The 22,590-nt window shown below is 46.9% G+C and overlaps 14 non-coding genes across 14 annotated transcripts; all 14 read left to right on the plus strand.

The window, feature by feature from the left end:
* The first annotated feature begins 586 nt into the window (after window positions 1-586).
* On the plus strand, window positions 587-659 carry TRNAV-UAC (transfer RNA valine (anticodon UAC)). The gene has a single exon. It is a non-coding gene; the product is annotated as a tRNA-Val (tRNA).
* Window positions 660-1,906: 1,247 nt separating this feature from the next.
* On the plus strand, window positions 1,907-2,018 carry TRNAL-CAA (transfer RNA leucine (anticodon CAA)). Its single transcript has 2 exons — window positions 1,907-1,944; window positions 1,973-2,018. It is a non-coding gene; the product is annotated as a tRNA-Leu (tRNA).
* A 2,354-nt stretch (window positions 2,019-4,372) lies between these two features.
* Window positions 4,373-4,445, plus strand: TRNAV-AAC (transfer RNA valine (anticodon AAC)). The gene has a single exon. It is a non-coding gene; the product is annotated as a tRNA-Val (tRNA).
* A 288-nt stretch (window positions 4,446-4,733) lies between these two features.
* On the plus strand, window positions 4,734-4,845 carry TRNAL-CAA (transfer RNA leucine (anticodon CAA)). The gene is made up of 2 exons: window positions 4,734-4,771; window positions 4,800-4,845. It is a non-coding gene; the product is annotated as a tRNA-Leu (tRNA).
* Window positions 4,846-7,560: 2,715 nt separating this feature from the next.
* Window positions 7,561-7,672, plus strand: TRNAL-CAA (transfer RNA leucine (anticodon CAA)). Its single transcript has 2 exons — window positions 7,561-7,598; window positions 7,627-7,672. It is a non-coding gene; the product is annotated as a tRNA-Leu (tRNA).
* Window positions 7,673-11,436: 3,764 nt separating this feature from the next.
* Window positions 11,437-11,508, plus strand: TRNAP-CGG (transfer RNA proline (anticodon CGG)). Its single transcript has one exon. It is a non-coding gene; the product is annotated as a tRNA-Pro (tRNA).
* A 385-nt stretch (window positions 11,509-11,893) lies between these two features.
* On the plus strand, window positions 11,894-11,966 carry TRNAV-UAC (transfer RNA valine (anticodon UAC)). The gene has a single exon. It is a non-coding gene; the product is annotated as a tRNA-Val (tRNA).
* An 885-nt stretch (window positions 11,967-12,851) lies between these two features.
* Window positions 12,852-12,924, plus strand: TRNAV-AAC (transfer RNA valine (anticodon AAC)). Its single transcript has one exon. It is a non-coding gene; the product is annotated as a tRNA-Val (tRNA).
* A 4,165-nt stretch (window positions 12,925-17,089) lies between these two features.
* Window positions 17,090-17,161, plus strand: TRNAP-CGG (transfer RNA proline (anticodon CGG)). Its single transcript has one exon. It is a non-coding gene; the product is annotated as a tRNA-Pro (tRNA).
* A 385-nt stretch (window positions 17,162-17,546) lies between these two features.
* TRNAV-UAC (transfer RNA valine (anticodon UAC)) lies at window positions 17,547-17,619 on the plus strand. The gene has a single exon. It is a non-coding gene; the product is annotated as a tRNA-Val (tRNA).
* Window positions 17,620-18,504: 885 nt separating this feature from the next.
* TRNAV-AAC (transfer RNA valine (anticodon AAC)) lies at window positions 18,505-18,577 on the plus strand. Its single transcript has one exon. It is a non-coding gene; the product is annotated as a tRNA-Val (tRNA).
* Window positions 18,578-18,866: 289 nt separating this feature from the next.
* On the plus strand, window positions 18,867-18,978 carry TRNAL-CAA (transfer RNA leucine (anticodon CAA)). Its single transcript has 2 exons — window positions 18,867-18,904; window positions 18,933-18,978. It is a non-coding gene; the product is annotated as a tRNA-Leu (tRNA).
* A 1,393-nt stretch (window positions 18,979-20,371) lies between these two features.
* TRNAV-UAC (transfer RNA valine (anticodon UAC)) lies at window positions 20,372-20,444 on the plus strand. The gene has a single exon. It is a non-coding gene; the product is annotated as a tRNA-Val (tRNA).
* Window positions 20,445-21,692: 1,248 nt separating this feature from the next.
* On the plus strand, window positions 21,693-21,804 carry TRNAL-CAA (transfer RNA leucine (anticodon CAA)). Its single transcript has 2 exons — window positions 21,693-21,730; window positions 21,759-21,804. It is a non-coding gene; the product is annotated as a tRNA-Leu (tRNA).
* The last annotated feature ends 786 nt before the right edge of the window (window positions 21,805-22,590 follow it).

Genomic DNA, 22,590 nt, shown 5'->3' on the forward strand with positions numbered 1-22,590 from the left:
TGAAAAAAACAACACCTTGAGAGAAAACATGACTTTGTGTGGCTCACATAGAGAGAGAGCAGCCAAATAGCACTGCTTTGTTTCTGAAAGACGCATCAGAAATTGTTCAAATTGCCGACAGGGGAGTCAGGCTCGTTGGTCTAGGGGTATGATTCTTGCTTCGGGTGCGAGAGGTCCTGGGTTCAAATCCAAGACGAGCCCATGCTGTGGAATTATTTTTAGGCTGCTTATTATATAGGACCATTTCTTCTTTTCAATGCTATAAGACGCCGTGTATGGTGAGAAAGTTCCTTTCCCTGCACGCTGTTTCCCACTTTTGGCGTATAGAATTTCAGTGCCGGACTTCTTTGCAACTGCTTTTCTGGGGTGGACCATCAGTGTAGGAACATTAAATTCAAAGTGTTTTTCTAGTGTGATTTCAGGTATGGTTTTAAAATCGCCTTTTGGAATAAAAGTGGTCCTCGTTCCTTTCTTCCAAAGAAAGAGATCGGGTAAGGAGGGTCCAACGTTGAGCTTCATGGACATTGGCCCTTGGTTTGTGCTTTCCAGCCCACTACATGCCAAGAAGATTGCTGCAAGAGTATCTGTTTCTGTGGTGTAGTGGTTATCACGTTCGCTTTACACGCGAAAGGTCCCTGGTTCGAAACCAGGCAGAAACAGCAGCTTATTGTTTGCATTTACTCTCTCAACTTATAGGAAAGCTGAGATAATGGAAGCTGTCTATCCCTCACCAGCGTGACGTACTGTGCTCCAGGGGCATCAGTGACAGCTCAAAAAGAGAAGTGACGATAGTTTGCGCCATTCGTTTGCACGTCCTTTTGTACTGAAGGGTGGGCCTACTTGATGAAAGCAAGGCATGAGAGCAGAAATTGTTTTTTAGTCCTCACCGAGAGCATACACCTAGAGCAAACAAAATGTCTGAAGGATGGAGGCATTTTCATTTCTTGTTCGATGACGGCCATGGAAAAGACAGCAACCATATTGCAGAAGAGAGCAGCATGTGCAGTTGCTTGCTTTGGGTGAATCATTCACCAACTCGCTGCCAATAACCCCCGGAGCCAGTGCAAAAGATGACTCTTGTGTGCCTCGGCTCGTTGGTCTAGGGGTATGATTCTCGCTTAGGGTGCGAGAGGTCCTTGGTTTAAATCCCGGACGAGCCCTTTTTTAGAGGTAAACATACGAATCCTACTCAAAACTCACAATGCCTGACTATTTCTCATTACACTCGGCGCATTGTTGCACAAATTATTTTGAACCTCAGAAGAAAAACGGATATCCATGCTTTTTCTGCCTTCATGCTTAGTCTGTGTGTATCCCAGGTGATGCTTTCCCAAGCTGTACTTGCTGGCATTTAGGCATCAGATATTTGTCTGTCGATGCCTGCATAAGTACATTTTTAATACGTCTAATTGCAAGCATGTTGGCTGATATCTCTGCAGTTTTCACACTTGCTCCTCCCTTTCTGAGTGGCTGCTGATACAGCAGAATAGAAGTAGAGAGAATCCTTGAGAGGAACCTTGCTCTAACAGTAAAACACAGCAAGTTAGTTTCTGTAGTGTAGTGGTCATCACGTTCGCCTAACACGCGAAAGGTCCCCGGTTCGAGACTGGGCAGAAACACTGTGCATGAGCTGCTTTTATGTGCACCCTCTAAAACCTTATTATCTCATTGCAAGCTTAAGAAGAGGCGGTCCATGAACCCAGGAGCCGTGGGAAACTTCCTTTACTTTTGCAAGACGAAACAAAGTAATCCGCATCCATCAGTGGTCGCTCTTGTGCCTAGCTTTTTTTTTATTATGCCATGTTGTATTGTGGGGCCTTTACACCTGTGACATTGCTGCGAACGCTGTAAGTGCAAACATTAGCAAGTGCAGACAGAAGAGTCAGACCTGTACATAGCCAGGGCTGTCAGGATGGCCGAGTGGTCTAAGGCGCCAGACTCAAGAGAGCTTGATCTTCAGTGCAACTGAGACTTCTGGTCTCCTCATGGAGGCGTGGGTTCAAATCCCACTTCTGACAGGTCTCTTTTACACCCTTAAATCGTCCTGTTTTTTGCAGTGCATTCCCCACACACCACAATCTTTGCACGGACCTGTAACATATGACGAGAAATCCACCAACGATCAGGCTGGGCCCTCAATCACAATTCCATGTATTCCTGGAAGGGACACCTCAGGCACACCTTCCGTTAAATTTGCACTCCATCACACTAACTGCCGTGCTGATTTCTCATTAAGCAGCTGATCCCATCTTTGTTGTGAAGCTCTCCTGCCACCTTTTGGGCGGAGAAGGAACTGTCCCTGCAACAACACAGGCAGACATGTTCAACAGGGCTTCCTGGTTATGTGGGAGGAGCAGATTGTCATTGGTCCCCCCTTTCGAATTTTAATTTACATAAGGAAGACAGAGAGGTAGCTGGGAGTAGGCAGTACACACGGACATTGAACTCTATCTTGTGATTTGCAGCCAATTCTAGATTGAGGCAGGAGGAAAGGAGGTGACTTGCCCAACAATGGCCATTCTGGGAATTCAGCCACCCTGGGTCTCCCAGGTGAGTGTTTCAGTCCTGCGAGCCACTCATATAAATCTCGCCTGATCTCGCCTGATCGAGCGCTGAGTGAGCGTGTTTGAATCCAAGAATCAAACGCCTCTTTCTTAGGAGCAAGAATTGGCAGGCCCTCCCTTGCTTCTGGGGTGGAAGTTTATGGGGCAAGGGTCCAGGACTTGCAGAGAAGTACAAGTGCCAGAAAGTGCCTGCAGTTCTCATCAGTGCCTTTTTTCTGCTCACTGGCAGCTAGGATATCGGCTGATCCCTTCCTTGCAAGATTGAAAAAAACAACACCTTGAGAGAAAACATGACTTTGTGTGGCTCACATAGAGAGAGAGCAGCCAAATAGCACTGCTTTGTTTCTGAAAGACGCATGAGAAATTGTTCAAATTGCCGACAGGGGAGTCAGGCTCGTTGGTCTAGGGGTATGATTCTTGCTTCGGGTGCGAGAGGTCCTGGGTTCAAATCCAAGACGAGCCCATGCTGTGGAATTATTTTTAGGCTGCTTATTATATAGGACCATTTCTTCTTTTCAATGCTATAAGACGCCGTGTATGGTGAGAAAGTTCCTTTCCCTGCACGCTGTTTCCCACTTTTGGCGTATAGAATTTCAGTGCCGGACTTCTTTGCAACTGCTTTTCTGGGGTGGACCATCAGTGTAGGAACATTAAATTCAAAGTGTTTTTCTAGTGTGATTTCAGGTATGGTTTTAAAATCGCCTTTTGGAATAAAAGTGGTCCTCGTTCCTTTCTTCCAAAGAAAGAGATCGGGTAAGGAGGGTCCAACGTTGAGCTTCATGGACATTGGCCCTTGGTCTGTGCTTTCCAGCCCACTACATGCCAAGAAGATTGCTGCAAGAGTATCTGTTTCTGTGGTGTAGTGGTTATAACATTCGCTTTACACGCGAAAGTTCCCTGGTTCGAGACCAGGCAGAAACAGCAGCTTATTGTTTGCATTTACTCTCTCAACTTATAGGAAAGCTGAGATAATGGAAGCTGTCTATCCCTACCCAGCATGACGTACTGTGCTCCAGGGGCATCAATGACAGCTCAAAAAGAGAAGTGACGATAGTTTGCGCCATTCGTTTGCACGTCCTTTTGTACTGAAGGGTGGGCCTACTTGATGAAAGCAAGGCATGAGAGCAGAAATTGTTTTATTGTCCTCACCGAGAGCATACACCTAGAGCAAACAAAATGTCTGAAGGATGGAGGCATTTTCATTTCTTGTTCGATGACGGCCATGGAAAAGACAGCAACCATGTTGCAGAAGAGAGCAGCATGTGCAGTTGCTTGCTTTGGGTGAATCATTCACCAACTCGCTACCAATAACCCCCGGAGCCAGTGCAAAAGGTGACTCTTGTGTCCCTCGGCTCGTTGGTCTAGGGGTATGATTCTCGCTTAGGGTGCGAGAGGTCCTGGGTTTAAATCCCGGACGAGCCCTTTTTTAGAGGAAAACATACGAATCCTACTCAAAACTCACAATGCCTGACTATTTCTCATTACACTCGGCGCATTGTTGCACAAATTATTTTGAACCTCAGAAGAAAAAGGGATATCCATGCTTTTTCTGCCTTCATGCTTAGTCTGTGTGTGTCCCAGGTGATGCTTTCCCAAGCTGTACTTGCTGGCATTTAGGCATCAGATATTTGTCTGTCGATGCCTGCATAAGTACATTTTTAATACGTCTAATTGCAAGCATGTTGGCTGATATCTCTGCAGTTTTCACACTTGCTCCTCCCTTTCTGAGTGGCTGCTGATACAGCAGAATAGAAGTAGAGAGAATCCTTGAGAGGAACCTTGCTCTAACAGTAAAACACAGCAAGTTAGTTTCTGTAGTGTAGTGGTCATCACGTTCGCCTAACACGCGAAAGGTCCCCGGTTCAAGACCGGGCAGAAACACTGTGCATGAGCTGCTTTTATGTGCACCCTCTAAAACCTTATTATCTCATTGCAAGCTTAAGAAGAGGCGGTCCATGAACCCAGCGAGCCGTGGGAAACTTCCTTTACTTTTGCAAGACGAAACAAAGTAATCCGCATCCATCAGTGGTCGCTCTTGTGCCTAGCTTTTTTTTTATTATGCCATGTTGTATTGTGGGGCCTTTACACCTGTGACATTGCTGCGAACGCTGTAAGTGCAAACATTAGCAAGTGCAGACAGAAGAGTCAGACCTGTACATAGCCAGGGCTGTCAGGATGGCCGAGTGGTCTAAGGCGCCAGACTCAAGAGAGCTTGATCTTCAGTGCAACTGAGACTTCTGGTCTCCTCATGGAGGCGTGGGTTCAAATCCCACTTCTGACAGGTCTCTTTTACACCCTTAAATCGTCCTGTTTTTTGCAGTGCATTCCCCACACACCACAATCTTTGCACGGACCTGTAACATATGACGAGAAATCCACCAACGATCAGGCTGGGCCCTCAATCACAATTCCATGTATTCCTGTAAGGGACACCTCAGGCACACCTTCCGTTAAATTTGCACTCCATCACACTAACTGCCGTGCTGGTTTCTCATTAAGCAGTTGATCCCATCTTTGTTGTGAGGCTCTCCTGCCACCTTTTGGGCGGAGAAGGCACTGTCCCTGCAACAACACAGGCAGACATGTTCAACAGGGCTTCCTGGTTATGTGGGAGGAGCAGATTGTCATTGGTCCCCCCTTGCGAATTTTAATTTACATAAGGAAGACAGAGAGGTAGCTGGGAGTAGGCAGTACACACGGACATTGAACTCTATCTTGTGATTTGCAGCCAATTCTAGATTGAGGCAGGAGGAAAGGAGGTGACTTTCCCAACAATGGCCATTCTGGGAATTCAGCCACCCTGGGTCTCCCAGGTGAGTGTTTCAGTCCTGCGAGCCACTCATATAAATCTCGCCTGATCGAGCACATGTGGGCGCTCAGTGAGCATGTTTGAATCCAAGAATCAAACGTCTCTTTCTTAGGAGCAAGAATTGGCAGGCCCTCCCTTGCTTCTGGGGTGGAAGTTTATGGGGCAAGGGTCCAGGACTTGCAGAGAAGTACAAGTGCCAGAAAGTGCCTGCAGTTCTCATCAGTGCCTTTTTTCTGCTCACTGGCAGCTAGGATATCGGCTGATCCCTTCCTTGCAAGATTGAAAAAAACAACACCTTGAGAGAAAACATGACTTTGTGTGGCTCACATAGAGAGAGAGCAGCCAAATAGCACTGCTTTGTTTCTGAAAGACGCATCAGAAATTGTTCAAATTGCCGACAGGGGAGTCAGGCTCGTTGGTCTAGGGGTATGATTCTTGCTTCGGGTGCGAGAGGTCCTGGGTTCAAATCCAAGACGAGCCCATGCTGTGGAATTATTTTTAGGCTGCTTATTATATAGGACCATTTCTTCTTTTCAATGCTATAAGACGCCGTGTATGGTGAGAAAGGTCCTTTCCCTGCACGCTGTTTCCCAATTTTGGCGTATAGAATTTCAGTGCCAGACTTCTTTGCAACTGCTTTTCTGGGGTGGACCATCAGTGTAGGAACATTAAATTCAAAGTGTTTTTCTAGTGTGATTTCAGGTATGGTTTTAAAATCGCCTTTTGGAATAAAAGTGGTCCTCGTTCCTTTCTTCCAAAGAAAGAGATCGGGTAAGGAGGGTCCAACGTTGAGCTTCATGGACATTGGCCCTTGGTCTGTGCTTTCCAGCCCACTACATGCCAAGAAGATTGCTGCAAGAGTATCTGTTTCTGTGGTGTAGTGGTTATAACGTTCGCTTTACACGCGAAAGGTCCCTGGTTCGAGACCGGGCAGAAACAGCAGCTTATTGTTTGCATTTACTCTCTCAACTTATAGGAAAGCTGAGATAATGGAAGCTGTCTATCCCTCACCAGCGTGACGTACTGTGCTCCAGGGGCATCAGTGACAGCTCAAAAAGAGAAGTGACGATAGTTTGCGCCATTCGTTTGCACGTCCTTTTGTACTGAAGGGTGGGCCTACTTGATGAAAGCAAGGCATGAGAGCAGAAATTGTTTTTTTGTCCTCACCGAGAGCATACACCTAGAGCAAACAAAATGTCTGAAGGATGGAGGCATTTTCATTTCTTGTTCGATGACGGCCATGGAAAAGACAGCAACCATATTGCAGAAGAGAGCAGCATGTGCAGTTGCTTGCTTTGGGTGAATCATTCACCAACTCGCTGCCAATAACCCCCGGAGCCAGTGCAAAAGGTGACTCTTGTGTGCCTCGGCTCGTTGGTCTAGGGGTATGATTCTCGCTTAGGGTGCGAGAGGTCCTGGGTTTAAATACCGGACGAGCCCTTTTTTAGAGGTAAACATACGAATCCTACTCAAAACTCACAATGCCTGACTATTTCTCATTACACTCGGCGCATTGTTGCACAAATTATTTTGAACCTCAGAAGAAAAACGGATATCCATGCTTTTTCTGCCTTCATGCTTAGTCTGTGTGTGTCCCAGGTGATGCTTTCCCAAGCTGTACTTGCTGGCATTTAGGCATCAGATATTTGTCTGTCGATGCCTGCATAAGTACATTTTTAATACGTCTAATTGCAAGCATGTTGGCTGATATCTCTGCAGTTTTCACACTTGCTCCTCCCTTTCTGAGTGGCTGCTGATACAGCAGAATAGAAGTAGAGAGAATCCTTGAGAGGAACCTTGCTCTAACAGTAAAACAGAGCAAGTTAGTTTCTGTAGTATAGTGGTCATCACGTTCGCCTAACACGCGAAAGGTCCCCGGTTCAAGACCGGGCAGAAACACTGTGCATGAGCTGCTTTTATGTGCACCCTCTAAAACCTTATTATCTCATTGCAAGCTTAAGAAGAGGCGGTCCATGAACCCAGCGAGCCGTGGGAAACTTCCTTTACTTTTGCAAGACGAAACAAAGTAATCCGCATCCATCAGTGGTCGCTCTTGTGCCTAGCTTTTTTTTTATTATGCCATGTTGTATTGTGGGGCCTTTACACCTGTGACATTGCTGCGAACGCTGTAAGTGCAAACATTAGCAAGTGCAGACAGAAGAGTCAGACCTGTACATAGCCAGGGCTGTCAGGATGGCCGAGTGGTCTAAGGCGCCAGACTCAAGAGAGCTTGATCTTCAGTGCAACTGAGACTTCTGGTCTCCTCATGGAGGCGTGGGTTCAAATCCCACTTCTGACAGGTCTCTTTTACACCCTTAAATCGTCCTGTTTTTTGCAGTGCATTCCCCACACACCACAATCTTTGCACGGACCTGTAACATATGACGAGAAATCCACCAACGATCAGGCTGGGCCCTCAATCACAATTCCATGTATTCCTGTAAGGGACACCTCAGGCACACCTTCCGTTAAATTTGCACTCCATCACACTAACTGCCGTGCTGGTTTCTCATTAAGCAGTTGATCCCATCTTTGTTGTGAGGCTCTCCTGCCACCTTTTGGGCGGAGAAGGCACTGTCCCTGCAACAACACAGGCAGACATGTTCAACAGGGCTTCCTGGTTATGTGGGAGGAGCAGATTGTCATTGGTCCCCCCTTGCGAATTTTAATTTACATAAGGAAGACAGAGAGGTAGCTGGGAGTAGGCAGTACACACGGACATTGGACTCTATCTTGTGATTTGCAGCCAATTCTAGATTGAGGCAGGAGGAAAGGAGGTGACTTGCCCAACAATGGCCATTCTGGGAATTCAGCCACCCTGGGTCTCCCAGGTGAGTGTTTCAGTCCTGCGAGCCACTCATATAAATCTCGCCTGATCGAGCACATGTGGGCGCTGAGTGAGCATGTTTGAATCCAAGAATCAAACGCTTCTTTCTTAGAAGCAAGAATTGGCAGGCCCTCCCTTGCTTCTGGGGTGGAAGTTTATGGGGCAAGGGTCCAGGACTTGCAGAGAAGTACAAGTGCCAGAAAGTGCCTGCAGTTCTCATCAGTGCCTTTTTTCTGCTCACTGGCAGCTAGGATATCGGCTGATCCCTTCCTTGCAAGATTGAAAAAAACAACACCTTGAGAGAAAACATGACTTTGTGTGGCTCACATAGAGAGAGAGCAGCCAAATAGCACTGCTTTGTTTCTGAAAGACGCATCAGAAATTGTTCAAATTGCCGACAGGGGAGTCAGGCTCGTTGGTCTAGGGGTATGATTCTTGCTTCGGGTGCGAGAGGTCCTGGGTTCAAATCCAAGACGAGCCCATGCTGTGGAATTATTTTTAGGCTGCTTATTATATAGGACCATTTCTTCTTTTCAATGCTATAAGACGCCGTGTATGGTGAGAAAGTTCCTTTCCCTGCACACTGTTTCCCACTTTTGGCGTATAGAATTTCAGTGCCGGACTTCTTTGCAACTGCTTTTCTGGGGTGGACCATCAGTGTAGGAACATTAAATTCAAAGTGTTTTTCTAGTGTGATTTCAGGTATGGTTTTAAAATCGCCTTTTGGAATAAAAGTGGTCCTCGTTCCTTTCTTCCAAAGAAAGAGATCGGGTAAGGAGGGTCCAACGTTGAGCTTCATGGACATTGGCCCTTGGTCTGTGCTTTCCAGCCCACTACATGCCAAGAAGATTGCTGCAAGAGTATCTGTTTCTGTGGTGTAGTGGTTATCACGTTCGCTTTACACGTGAAAGGTCCCACGTTCGAGACCGGGCAGAAACAGCAGCTTATTGTTTGCATTTACTCTCTCAACTTATAGGAAAGCTGAGATAATGGAAGCTGTCTATCCCTCACCAGCGTGACGTACTGTGCTCCAGGGGCATCAGTGACAGCTCAAAAAGAGAAGTGACGATAGTTTGCGCCATTTGTTTGCACGTCCTTTTGTACTTAAGGGTGGGCCTACTTGATGAAAGCAAGGCATGAGAGCAGAAATTGTTTTATTGTCCTCACCGAGAGCATACACCTAGAGCAAACAAAATGTCTGAAGGATGGAGGCATTTTCATTTCTTGTTCGATGACGGCCATGGAAAAGACAGCAACCATATTGCAGAAGAGAGCAGCATGTGCAGTTGCTTGCTTTGGGTGAATCATTCACCAACTCGCTGCCAATAACCCCCGGAGCCAGTGCAAAAGGTGACTCTTGTGTCCCTCGGCTCGTTGGTCTAGGGTTATGATTCTCGCTTAGGGTGCGAGAGGTCCTGGGTTTAAATCCCGGACGAGCCCTTTTTTAGAGGTAAACATACGAATCCTACTCAAAACTCACAATGCCTGACTATTTCTCATTACACTCGGCGCATTGTTGCACAAATTATTTTGAACCTCAGAAGAAAAACGGATATCCATGCTTTTTCTGCCTTCATGCTTAGTCTGTGTGTGTCCCAGGTGATGCTTTCCCAAGCTGTACTTGCTGGCATTTAGGCATCAGATATTTGTCTGTCGATGCCTGCATAAGTACATTTTTAATACGTCTAATTGCAAGCATGTTGGCTGATATCTCTGCAGTTTTCACACTTGCTCCTCCCTTTCTGAGTGGCTGCTGATACAGCAGAATAGAAGTAGAGAGAATCCTTGAGAGGAACCTTGCTCTAACAGTAAAACACAGCAAGTTAGTTTCTGTAGTGTAGTGGTCATCACGTTCGCCTAACACGCGAAAGGTCCCCGGTTCATGACCGGGCAGAAACACTGTGCATGAGCTGCTTTTATGTGCACCCTCTAAAACCTTATTATCTCATTGCAAGCTTAAGAAGAGGCGGTCCATGAACCCAGCGAGCCGCGGGAAACTTCCTTTACTTTTGCAAGAGGAAACAAAGTAATCCTCATCCATCAGTGGTCGCTCTTGTGCCTAGCTTTTTTTTAATTATGCCATGTTGTATTGTGGGGCCTTTACACCTGTGACATTGCTGCGAACGCTGTAAGTGCAAACATTAGCAAGTGCAGACAGAAGAGTCAGACCTGTACATAGCCAGGGCTGTCAGGATGGCCGAGTGGTCTAAGGCGCCAGACTCAAGAGAGCTTGATCTTCAGTGCAACTGAGACTTCTGGTCTCCTCATGGAGGCGTGTGTTCAAATCCCACTTCTGACAGGTCTCTTTTACACCCTTAAATCGTCCTGTTTTTTGCAGTGCATTCCCCACACACCACAATCTTTGCACGGACCTGTAACATATGACGAGAAATCCACCAACGATCAGGCTGGGCCCTCAATCACAATTCCATGTATTCCTGTAAGGGACACCTCAGGCACACCTTCCGTTAAATTTGCACTCCATCACACTAACTGCCGTGCTGGTTTCTCATTAAGCAGTTGATCCCATCTTTGTTGTGAGGCTCTCCTGCCACCTTTTGGGCGGAGAAGGCACTGTCCCTGCAACAACACAGGCAGACATGTTCAACAGGGCTTCCTGGTTATGTGGGAGGAGCAGATTGTCATTGGTCCCCCCTTTCGAATTTTAATTTACATAAGGAAGACAGAGAGGTAGCTGGGAGTAGGCAGTACACACGGACATTGAACTCTATCTTGTGATTTGCAGCCAATTCTAGATTGAGGCAGGAGGAAAGGAGGTGACTTGCCCAACAATGGCCATTCTGGGAATTCAGCCACCCTGGGTCTCCCAGGTGAGTGTTTCAGTCCTGTGAGCCACTCATATAAATCTCCCCTGATCGAGCCTGATCGAGCACTGAGTGAGCATGTTTGAATCCAAGAATCAAACGCCTCTTTCTTAGGAGCAAGAATTGGCAGGCCCTCCCTTGCTTCTGGGGTGGAAGTTTATGGGGCAAGGGTCCAGGACTTGCAGAGAAGTACAAGTGCCAGAAAGTGCCTGCAGTTCTCATCAGTGCCTTTTTTCTGCTCACTGGCAGCTAGGATATCGGCTGATCCCTTCCTTGCAAGAGTGAAAAAAACAACACCTTGAGAGAAAACATGACTTTGTGTGGCTCACGTAGAGAGAGAGCAGCCAAATAGCACTGCTTTGTTTCTGAAAGACGCATCAGAAATTGTTCAAATTGCCGACAGGGGAATCAGGCTCGTTGGTCTAGGGGTATGATTCTCGCTTCGGGTGCGAGAGGTCCCGGGTTCAAATCCCGGACGAGCCCATGCTGTGGAATTATTTTTAGGCTGCTTATTGTATTGGACCATTTCTTCTTTTCAATGCTATAAGACGCCGTGTATGGTGAGAAAGTTCCTTTCCCTGCACGCTGTTTCCCACTTTTGGCGTATAGAATTTCAGTGCCGGACTTCTTTGCAACTGCTTTTCTGGGGTGGACCATCAGTGTAGGAACATTAAATTCAAAGTGTTTTTCTAGTGTGATTTCAGGTATGGTTTTAAAATCGCCTTTTGGAATAAAAGTGGTCCTCGTTCCTTTCTTCCAAAGAAAGAGATCGGGTAAGGAGGGTCCAACATTGAGCGTAATGGACATTGGCCCTTGGTCTGTGCTTTCCAGCCCACTACATGCCAAGAAGATTGCTGCAAGAGTATCTGTTTCTGTGGTGTAGTGGTTATCACGTTTGCTTTACACGCGAAAGGTCCCTGGTTCGAGACCGGGCAGAAACAGCAGCTTATTGTTTGCATTTACTCTCTCAACTTATAGGAAAGCTGAGATAATGGAAGCTGTCTATCCCTCACCAGCGTGACGTACTGTGCTCCAGGGGCATCAAAGACAGCTCAAAAAGAGAAGTGATGATAGTTTGCGCCATTCGTTTGCACGTCCTTTTGTACTGAAGGGTGGGCCTACTTGATGAAAGCAAGGCATGAGAGCAGAAATTGTTTTTTTGTCCTCACCGAGAGCATACACCTAGAGCAAACAAAATGTCTGAAGGATGGAGGCATTTTCATTTCTTGTTCGATGACGGCCATGGAAAAGACAGCAACCATATTGCAGAAGAGAGCAGCATGTGCAGTTGCTTGCTTTGGGTGAATCATTCACCAACTCGCTGCCAATAACCCCCGGAGCCAGTGCAAAAGGTGACTCTTGTGTGCCTCGGATCATTGGTCTAGGGGTATGATTCTTGCTTAGGGTGCGAGAGGTCCTGGGTTCAAATCCCGGACGAGCCCTTTTTTAGAGGTAAACATACGAATCCTACTCAAAACTGACAATGCCTGACTATTTCTCATTACACTCGGCGCATTGTTGCACAAATTATTTTGAACCTCAGAAGAAAAACGGATATCCATGCTTTTTCTGCCTTCATGCTTAGTCTGTGTGTCCCAGGTGATGCTTTCCCAAGCTGTACTTGCTGGCATTTAGGCATCAGATATTTGTCTGTCGATGCCTGCATAAGTACATTTTTAATACGTCTAATTGCAAGCATGTTGGCTGATATCTCTGCAGTTTTCACACTTGCTCCTCGCTTTCTGAGTGGCTGCTGATACAGCAGAATAGAAGTAGAGAGAATCCTTGAGAGGAACCTTGCTCTAACAGTAAAACACAGCAAGTTAGTTTCTGTAGTGTAGTGGTCATCACGTTCGCCTAACACGCGAAGGGTCCCCGGTTCGAGACCGGGCAGAAACACTGTGCATGAGCTGCTTTTATGTGCACCCTCTAAAACCTTATTATCTCAATGCAAGCTTAAGAAGAGGCGGTCCATGAACCCAGCGAGCCGTGGGAAACTTCCTTTACTTTTCCAAGACGAAACAAAGTAATCCGCATCCATCAGTGGTCGCTCTTGTGCCTAGCTTTTTTTTTTATCATGCCATGTTGTATTGTGGGGCCTTTACACCTGTGACATTGCTGCGAACGCTGTAAGTGCAAACATTGGCAAGTGCAGACAGAAGAGTCAGACCTGTACATAGCCAGGGCTGTCAGGATGGCCGAGTGGTCTAAGGCGCCAGACTCAAGAGAGCTTGATCTTCAGTGCAACTGAGACTTCTGGTCTCCTCATGGAGGCGTGGGTTCAAATCCCAATTCTGACAGGTCTCTTTTACACCCTTAAATCGTCCTGTTTTTTGCAGTGCATTCCCCACACACCACAATCTTTGCACGGACCTGTAACATATGACGAGAAATCCACCAACGATCAGGCTGGGCCCTCAATCACAATTCCATGTATTCCTGGAAGGGACACCTCAGGCACACCTTCCGTTAAATTTGCACTCCATCACACTAACTGCCGTGCTGGTTTCTCACTAAGCAGTTGATCCCATCTTTGTTGTGAGGCTCTCCTGCCACCTTTTGGGCGGAGAAGGCACTGTCCCTGCAACAACACAGGCAGACATGTTCAACAGGGCTTCCTGGTTATGTGGGAGGAGCAGATTGTCATTGGTCCCCCCTTGCGAATTTTAATTTACATAAGGAAGACAGAGAGGTAGCTGGGAGTAGGCAGTACACACGGACATTGAACTCTATCTTGTGATTTGCAGCCAATTCTAGATTGAGGCAGGAGGAAAGGAGGTGACTTGCCCAACAATGGCCATTCTGGGAATTCAGCCACCCTGGGTCTCCCAGGTGAGTGTTTCAGTCCTGCGAGCCACTCATATAAATCTCGCCTGATCGAGCACATGTGGGCGCTGAGTGAGCATGTTTGAATCCAAGAATCAAACGCTTCTTTCTTAGAAGCAAGAATTGGCAGGCCCTCCCTTGCTTCTGGGGTGGAAGTTTATGGGGCAAGGGTCCAGGACTTGCAGAGAAGTACAAGTGCCAGAAAGTGCCTGCAGTTCTCATCAGTGCCTTTTTTCTGCTCACTGGCAGCTAGGATATCGGCTGATCCCTTCCTTGCAAGATTGAAAAAAACAACACCTTGAGAGAAAACATGACTTTGTGTGACTCACATAGAGAGAGAGCAGCCAAATAGCACTGCTTTGTTTCTGAAAGACGCATCAGAAATTGTTCAAATTGCCGACAGGGGAGTCAGGCTCGTTGGTCTAGGGGTATGATTCTTGCTTCGGGTGCGAGAGGTCCTGGGTTCAAATCCAAGACGAGCCCATGCTGTGGAATTATTTTTAGGCTGCTTATTATATAGGACCATTTCTTCTTTTCAATGCTATAAGACGCCGTGTATGGTGAGAAAGTTCCTTTCCCTGCACGCTGTTTCCCACTTTTGGCGTATAGAATTTCAGTGCCGGACTTCTTTGCAACTGCTTTTCTGGGGTGGACCATCAGTGTAGGAACATTAAATTCAAAGTGTTTTTCTAGTGTGATTTCAGGTATGGTTTTAAAATCGCCTTTTGGAATAAAAGTGGTCCTCGTTCCTTTCTTCCAAAGAAAGAGATCGGGTAAGGAGGGTCCAACGTTGAGCTTCATGGACATTGGCCCTTGGTCTGTGCTTTCCAGCCCACTACATGCCAAGAAGATTGCTGCAAATGTATCTGTTTCTGTGGTGTAGTGGTTATAACGTTCGCTTTACACGCGAAAGGTCCCTGGTTCGAGACCGGGCAGAAACAGCAGCTTATTGTTTGCATTTACTCTCTCAACTTATAGGAAAGCTGAGATAATGGAAGCTGTCTATCCCTCACCAGCGTGACGTACTGTGCTCCAGGGGCATCAGTGACAGCTCAAAAAGAGAAGTGACGATAGTTTGCGCCATTCGTTTGCACGTCCTTTTGTACTGAAGGGTGGGCCTACTTGATGAAAGCAAGGCATGAGAGCAGAAATTGTTTTTTTGTCCTCACCGAGAGCATACACCTAGAGCAAACAAAATGTCTGAAGGATGGAGGAATTTTCATTTCTTGTTCGATGACGGCCATGGAAAAGACAGCAACCATATTGCAGAAGAGAGCAGCATGTGCAGTTGCTTGCTTTGGGTGAATCATTCACCAACTCGCTGCCAATAACCCCCGGAGCCAGTGCAAAAGGTGACTCTTGTGTGCCTCGGCTCGTTGGTCTAGGGGTATGATTCTCGCTTAGGGTGCGAGAGGTCCTGGGTTTAAATACCGGACGAGCCCTTTTTTAGAGGTAAACATACGAATCCTACTCAAAACTCACAATGCCTGACTATTTCTCATTACACTCGGCGCATTGTTGCACAAATTATTTTGAACCTCAGAAGAAAAACGGATATCCATGCTTTTTCTGCCTTCATGCTTAGTCTGTGTGTGTCCCAGGTGATGCTTTCCCAAGCTGTACTTGCTGGCATTTAGGCATCAGATATTTGTCTGTCGATGCCTGCATAAGTACATTTTTAATACGTCTAATTGCAAGCATGTTGGCTGATATCTCTGCAGTTTTCACACTTGCTCCTCCCTTTCTGAGTGGCTGCTGATACAGCAGAATAGAAGTAGAGAGAATCCTTGAGAGGAACCTTGCTCTAACAGTAAAACACAGCAAGTTAGTTTCTGTAGTGTAGTGGTCATCACGTTCGCCTAACACGCGAAAGGTCCCCGGTTCATGACCGGGCAGAAACACTGTGCATGAGCTGCTTTTATGTGCACCCTCTAAAACCTTATTATCTCATTGCAAGCTTAAGAAGAGGCGGTCCATGAACCCAGCGAGCCGCGGGAAACTTCCTTTACTTTTGCAAGACGAAACAAAGTAATCCTCATCCATCAGTGGTCGCTCTTGTGCCTAGCTTTTTTTTAATTATGCCATGTTGTATTGTGGGGCCTTTACACCTGTGACATTGCTGCGAACGCTGTAAGTGCAAACATTAGCAAGTGCAGACAGAAGAGTCAGACCTGTACATAGCCAGGGCTGTCAGGATGGCCGAGTGGTCTAAGGCGCCAGACTCAAGAGAGCTTGATCTTCAGTGCAACTGAGACTTCTGGTCTCCTCATGGAGGCGTGTGTTCAAATCCCACTTCTGACAGGTCTCTTTTACACCCTTAAATCGTCCTGTTTTTTGCAGTGCATTCCCCGCACACCACAATCTTTGCACGGACCTGTAACATATGACGAGAAATCCACCAACGATCAGGCTGGGCCCTCAATCACAATTCCATGTATTCCTGTAAGGGACACCTCAGGCACACCTTCCGTTAAATTTGCACTCCATCACACTAACTGCCGTGCTGGTTTCTCATTAAGCAGTTGATCCCATCTTTGTTGTGAGGCTCTCCTGCCACCTTTTGGGCGGAGAAGGCACTGTCCCTGCAACAACACAGGCAGACATGTTCAACAGGGCTTCCTGGTTATGTGGGAGGAGCAGATTGTCATTGGTCCCCCCTTTCGAATTTTAATTTACATAAGGAAGACAGAGAGGTAGCTGGGAGTAGGCAGTACACACGGACATTGAACTCTATCTTGTGATTTGCAGCCAATTCTAGATTGAGGCAGGAGGAAAGGAGGTGACTTGCCCAACAATGGCCATTCTGGGAATTCAGCCACCCTGAGTCTCCCAGGTGAGTGTTTCAGTCCTGTGAGCCACTCATATAAATCTCCCCTGATCGAGCCTGATCGAGCACTGAGTGAGCATGTTTGAATCCAAGAATCAAACGCCTCTTTCTTAGGAGCAAGAATTGGCAGGCCCTCCCTTGCTTCTGGGGTGGAAGTTTATGGGGCAAGGGTCCAGGACTTGCAGAGAAGTACAAGTGCCAGAAAGTGCCTGCAGTTCTCATCAGTGCCTTTTTTCTGCTCACTGGCAGCTAGGATATCGGCTGATCCCTTCCTTGCAAGAGTGAAAAAAACAACACCTTGAGAGAAAACATGACTTTGTGTGGCTCACGTAGAGAGAGAGCAGCCAAATAGCACTGCTTTGTTTCTGAAAGACGCATCAGAAATTGTTCAAATTGCCGACAGGGGAATCAGGCTCGTTGGTCTAGGGGTATGATTCTCGCTTCGGGTGCGAGAGGTCCCGGGTTCAAATCCCGGACGAGCCCATGCTGTGGAATTATTTTTAGGCTGCTTATTGTATTGGACCATTTCTTCTTTTCAATGCTATAAGACGCCGTGTATGGTGAGAAAGTTCCTTTCCCTGCACGCTGTTTCCCACTTTTGGCGTATAGAATTTCAGTGCCGGACTTCTTTGCAACTGCTTTTCTGGGGTGGACCATCAGTGTAGGAACATTAAATTCAAAGTGTTTTTCTAGTGTGATTTCAGGTATGGTTTTAAAATCGCCTTTTGGAATAAAAGTGGTCCTCGTTCCTTTCTTCCAAAGAAAGAGATCGGGTAAGGAGGGTCCAACGTTGAGCTTCATGGACATTGGCCCTTGGTCTGTGCTTTCCAGCCCACTACATGCCAAGAAGATTGCTGCAAGAGTATCTGTTTCTGTGGTGTAGTGGTTATCACGTTTGCTTTACACGCGAAAGGTCCCTGGTTCGAGACCGGGCAGAAACAGCAGCTTATTGTTTGCATTTACTCTCTCAACTTATAGGAAAGCTGAGATAATGGAAGCTGTCTATCCCTCACCAGCGTGACGTACTGTGCTCCAGGGGCATCAAAGACAGCTCAAAAAGAGAAGTGATGATAGTTTGCGCCATTCGTTTGCACGTCCTTTTGTACTGAAGGGTGGGCCTACTTGATGAAAGCAAGGCATGAGAGCAGAAATTGTTTTTTTGTCCTCACCGAGAGCATACACCTAGAGCAAACAAAATGTCTGAAGGATGGAGGCATTTTCATTTCTTGTTCGATGACGGCCATGGAAAAGACAGCAACCATATTGCAGAAGAGAGCAGCATGTGCAGTTGCTTGCTTTGGGTGAATCATTCACCAACTCGCTGCCAATAACCCCCGGAGCCAGTGCAAAAGGTGACTCTTGTGTGCCTCGGATCATTGGTCTAGGGGTATGATTCTTGCTTAGGGTGCGAGAGGTCCTGGGTTCAAATCCCGGACGAGCCCTTTTTTAGAGGTAAACATACGAATCCTACTCAAAACTGACAATGCCTGGCTATTTCTCATTACACTCGGCGCATTGTTGCACAAATTATTTTGAACCTCAGAAGAAAAACGGATATCCATGCTTTTTCTGCCTTCATGCTTAGTCTGTGTGTCCCAGGTGATGCTTTCCCAAGCTGTACTTGCTGGCATTTAGGCATCAGATATTTGTCTGTCGATGCCTGCATAAGTACATTTTTAATACGTCTAATTGCAAGCATGTTGGCTGATATCTCTGCAGTTTTCACACTTGCTCCTCGCTTTCTGAGTGGCTGCTGATACAGCAGAATAGAAGTAGAGAGAATCCTTGAGAGGAACCTTGCTCTAACAGTAAAACACAGCAAGTTAGTTTCTGTAGTGTAGTGGTCATCACGTTCGCCTAACACGCGAAGGGTCCCCGGTTCGAGACCGGGCAGAAACACTGTGCATGAGCTGCTTTTATGTGCACCCTCTAAAACCTTATTATCTCAATGCAAGCTTAAGAAGAGGCGGTCCATGAACCCAGCGAGCCGTGGGAAACTTCCTTTACTTTTCCAAGACGAAACAAAGTAATCCGCATCCATCAGTGGTCGCTCTTGTGCCTAGCTTTTTTTTTTATCATGCCATGTTGTATTGTGGGGCCTTTACACCTGTGACATTGCTGCGAACGCTGTAAGTGCAAACATTGGCAAGTGCAGACAGAAGAGTCAGACCTGTACATAGCCAGGGCTGTCAGGATGGCCGAGTGGTCTAAGGCGCCAGACTCAAGAGAGCTTGATCTTCAGAGCAACTGAGACTTCTGGTCTCCTCATGGAGGCGTGGGTTCAAATCCCACTTCTGACAGGTCTCTTTTACACCCTTAAATCGTCCTGTTTTTTGCAGTGCATTCCCCACACACCACAATCTTTGCACGGACCTGTAACATATGACGAGAAATCCACCAACGATCAGGCTGGGCCCTCAATCACAATTCCATGTATTCCTGGAAGGGACACCTCAGGCACACCTTCCGTTAAATTTGCACTCCATCACACTAACTGCCGTGCTGGTTTCTCACTAAGCAGTTGATCCCATCTTTGTTGTGAGGCTCTCCTGCCACCTTTTGGGCGGAGAAGGCACTGTCCCTGCAACAACACAGGCAGACATGTTCAACAGGGCTTCCTGGTTATGTGGGAGGAGCAGATTGTCATTGGTCCCCCCTTGCGAATTTTAATTTACATAAGGAAGACAGAGAGGTAGCTGGGAGTAGGCAGTACACACGGACATTGAACTCTATCTTGTGATTTGCAGCCAATTCTAGATTGAGGCAGGAGGAAAGGAGGTGACTTGCCCAACAATGGCCATTCTGGGAATTCAGCCACCCTGGGTCTCCCAGGTGAGTGTTTCAGTCCTGCGAGCCACTCATATAAATCTCGCCTGATCGAGCACATGTGGGCGCTGAGTGAGCATGTTTGAATCCAAGAATCAAACGCTTCTTTCTTAGAAGCAAGAATTGGCAGGCCCTCCCTTGCTTCTGGGGTGGAAGTTTACGGGGCAAGGGTCCAGGACTTGCAGAGAAGTACAAGTGCCAGAAAGTGCCTGCAGTTCTCATCAGTGCCTTTTTCTGCTCACTGGCAGCTAGGATATCGGCTGATCCCTTCCTTGCAAGATTGAAAAAAACAACACCTTGAGAGAAAACATGACTTTGTGTGGCTCACATAGAGAGAGAGCAGCCAAATAGCACTGCTTTGTTTCTGAAAGACGCATCAGAAATTGTTCAAATTGCCGACAGGGGAGTCTGGCTCGTTGGTCTAGGGGTATGATTCTTGCTTCGGGTGCGAGAGGTCCTGGGTTCAAATCCAAGACGAGCCCATGCTGTGGAATTATTTTTAGGCTGCTTATTATATAGGACCATTTCTTCTTTTCAATGCTATAAGACGCCGTGTATGGTGAGAAAGTTCCTTTCCCTGCACGCTGTTTCCCACTTTTGGCGTATAGAATTTCAGTGCCGGACTTCTTTGCAACTGCTTTTCTGGGGTGGACCATCAGTGTAGGAACATTAAATTCAAAGTGTTTTTCTAGTGTGATTTCAGGTATGGTTTTAAAATCGCCTTTTGGAATAAAAGTGGTCCTCGTTCCTTTCTTCCAAAGAAAGAGATCGGGTAAGGAGGGTCCAACGTTGAGCTTCATGGACATTGGCCCTTGGTCTGTGCTTTCCAGCCCACTACATGCCAAGAAGATTGCTGCAAGAGTATCTGTTTCTGTGGTGTAGTGGTTATCACGTTCGCTTTACACGCGAAAGGTCCCTGGTTCGAGACCGGGCAGAAACAGCAGCTTATTGTTTGCATTTACTCTCTCAACTTATAGGAAAGCTGAGATAATGGAAGCTGTCTATCCCTCACCAGCGTGACGTACTGTGCTCCAGGGGCATCAGTGACAGCTCAAAAAGAGAAGTGACGATAGTTTGCGCCATTCGTTTGCACGTCCTTTTGTACTGAAGGGTGGGCCTACTTGATGAAAGCAAGGCATGAGAGCAGAAATTGTTTTTTTGTCCTCACCGAGAGCATACACCTAGAGCAAACAAAATGTCTGAAGGATGGAGGAATTTTCATTTCTTGTTCGATGACGGCCATGGAAAAGACAGCAACCATATTGCAGAAGAGAGCAGCATGTGCAGTTGCTTGCTTTGGGTGAATCATTCACCAACTCGCTGCCAATAACCCCCGGAGCCAGTGCAAAAGGTGACTCTTGTGTGCCTCGGCTCGTTGGTCTAGGGGTATGATTCTCGCTTAGGGTGCGAGAGGTCCTGGGTTTAAATACCGGACGAGCCCTTTTTTAGAGGTAAACATACGAATCCTACTCAAAACTCACAATGCCTGACTATTTCTCATTACACTCGGCGCATTGTTGCACAAATTATTTTGAACCTCAGAAGAAAAACGGATATCCATGCTTTTTCTGCCTTCATGCTTAGTCTGTGTGTGTCCCAGGTGATGCTTTCCCAAGCTGTACTTGCTGGCATTTAGGCATCAGATATTTGTCTGTCGATGCCTGCATAAGTACATTTTTAATACGTCTAATTGCAAGCATGTTGGCTGATATCTCTGCAGTTTTCACACTTGCTCCTCCCTTTCTGAGTGGCTGCTGATACAGCAGAATAGAAGTAGAGAGAATCCTTGAGAGGAACCTTGCTCTAACAGTAAAACACAGCAAGTTAGTTTCTGTAGTATAGTGGTCATCATGTTCGCCTAACACGCGAAAGGTCCCCGGTTCAAGACCGGGCAGAAACACTGTGCATGAGCTGCTTTTATGTGCACCCTCTAAAACCTTATTATCTCATTGCAAGCTTAAGAAGAGGCGGTCCATGAACCCAGCGAGCCGTGGGAAACTTCCTTTACTTTTGCAAGACGAAACAAAGTAATCCGCATCCATCAGTGGTCGCTCTTGTGCCTAGCTTTTTTTTTATTATGCCATGTTGTATTGTGGGGCCTTTACACCTGTGACATTGCTGCGAACGCTGTAAGTGCAAACATTAGCAAGTGCAGACAGAAGAGTCAGACCTGTACATAGCCAGGGCTGTCAGGATGGCCGAGTGGTCTAAGGCGCCAGACTCAAGAGGGCTTGATCTTCAGTCCAACTGAGACTTCTGGTCTCCTCATGGAGGCGTGGGTTCAAATCCCACTTCTGACAGGTCTCTTTTACACCCTTAAATCGTCCTGTTTTTTGCAGTGCATTCCCCACACACCACAATCTTTGCACGGACCTGTAACATATGACGAGAAATCCACCAACGATCAGGCTGGGCCCTCAATCACAATTCCATGTATTCCTGTAAGGGACACCTCAGGCACACCTTCCGTTAAATTTGCACTCCATCACACTAACTGCCGTGCTGGTTTCTCATTAAGCAGTTGATCCCATCTTTGTTGTGAGGCTCTCCTGCCACCTTTTGGGCGGAGAAGGCACTGTCCCTGCAACAACACAGGCAGACATGTTCAACAGGGCTTCCTGGTTATGTGGGAGGAGCAGATTGTCATTGGTCCCCCCTTGCGAATTTTAATTTACATAAGGAAGACAGACAGGTAGCTGGGAGTAGGCAGTACACACGGACATTGAACTCTATCTTGTGATTTGCAGCCAATTCTAGATTGAGGCAGGAGGAAAGGAGGTGACTTGCCCAACAATGGCCATTCTGGGAATTCAGCCACCCTGGGTCTCCCAGGTGAGTGTTTCAGTCCTGCGAGCCACTCATATAAATCTCGCCTGATCGAGCACATGTGGGCGCTGAGTGAGCATGTTTGAATCCAAGAATCAAACGCTTCTTTCTTAGAAGCAAGAATTGGCAGGCCCTCCCTTGCTTCTGGGGTGGAAGTTTATGGGGCAAGGGTCCAGGACTTGCAGAGAAGTACAAGTGCCAGAAAGTGCCTGCAGTTCTCATCAGTGCCTTTTTTCTGCTCACTGGCAGCTAGGATATCG

Source organism: Triturus cristatus, chromosome 10 (assembly GCF_964204655.1).
Source record: "Triturus cristatus chromosome 10, aTriCri1.1, whole genome shotgun sequence".
Taxonomy (NCBI): domain Eukaryota; kingdom Metazoa; phylum Chordata; class Amphibia; order Caudata; family Salamandridae; genus Triturus; species Triturus cristatus.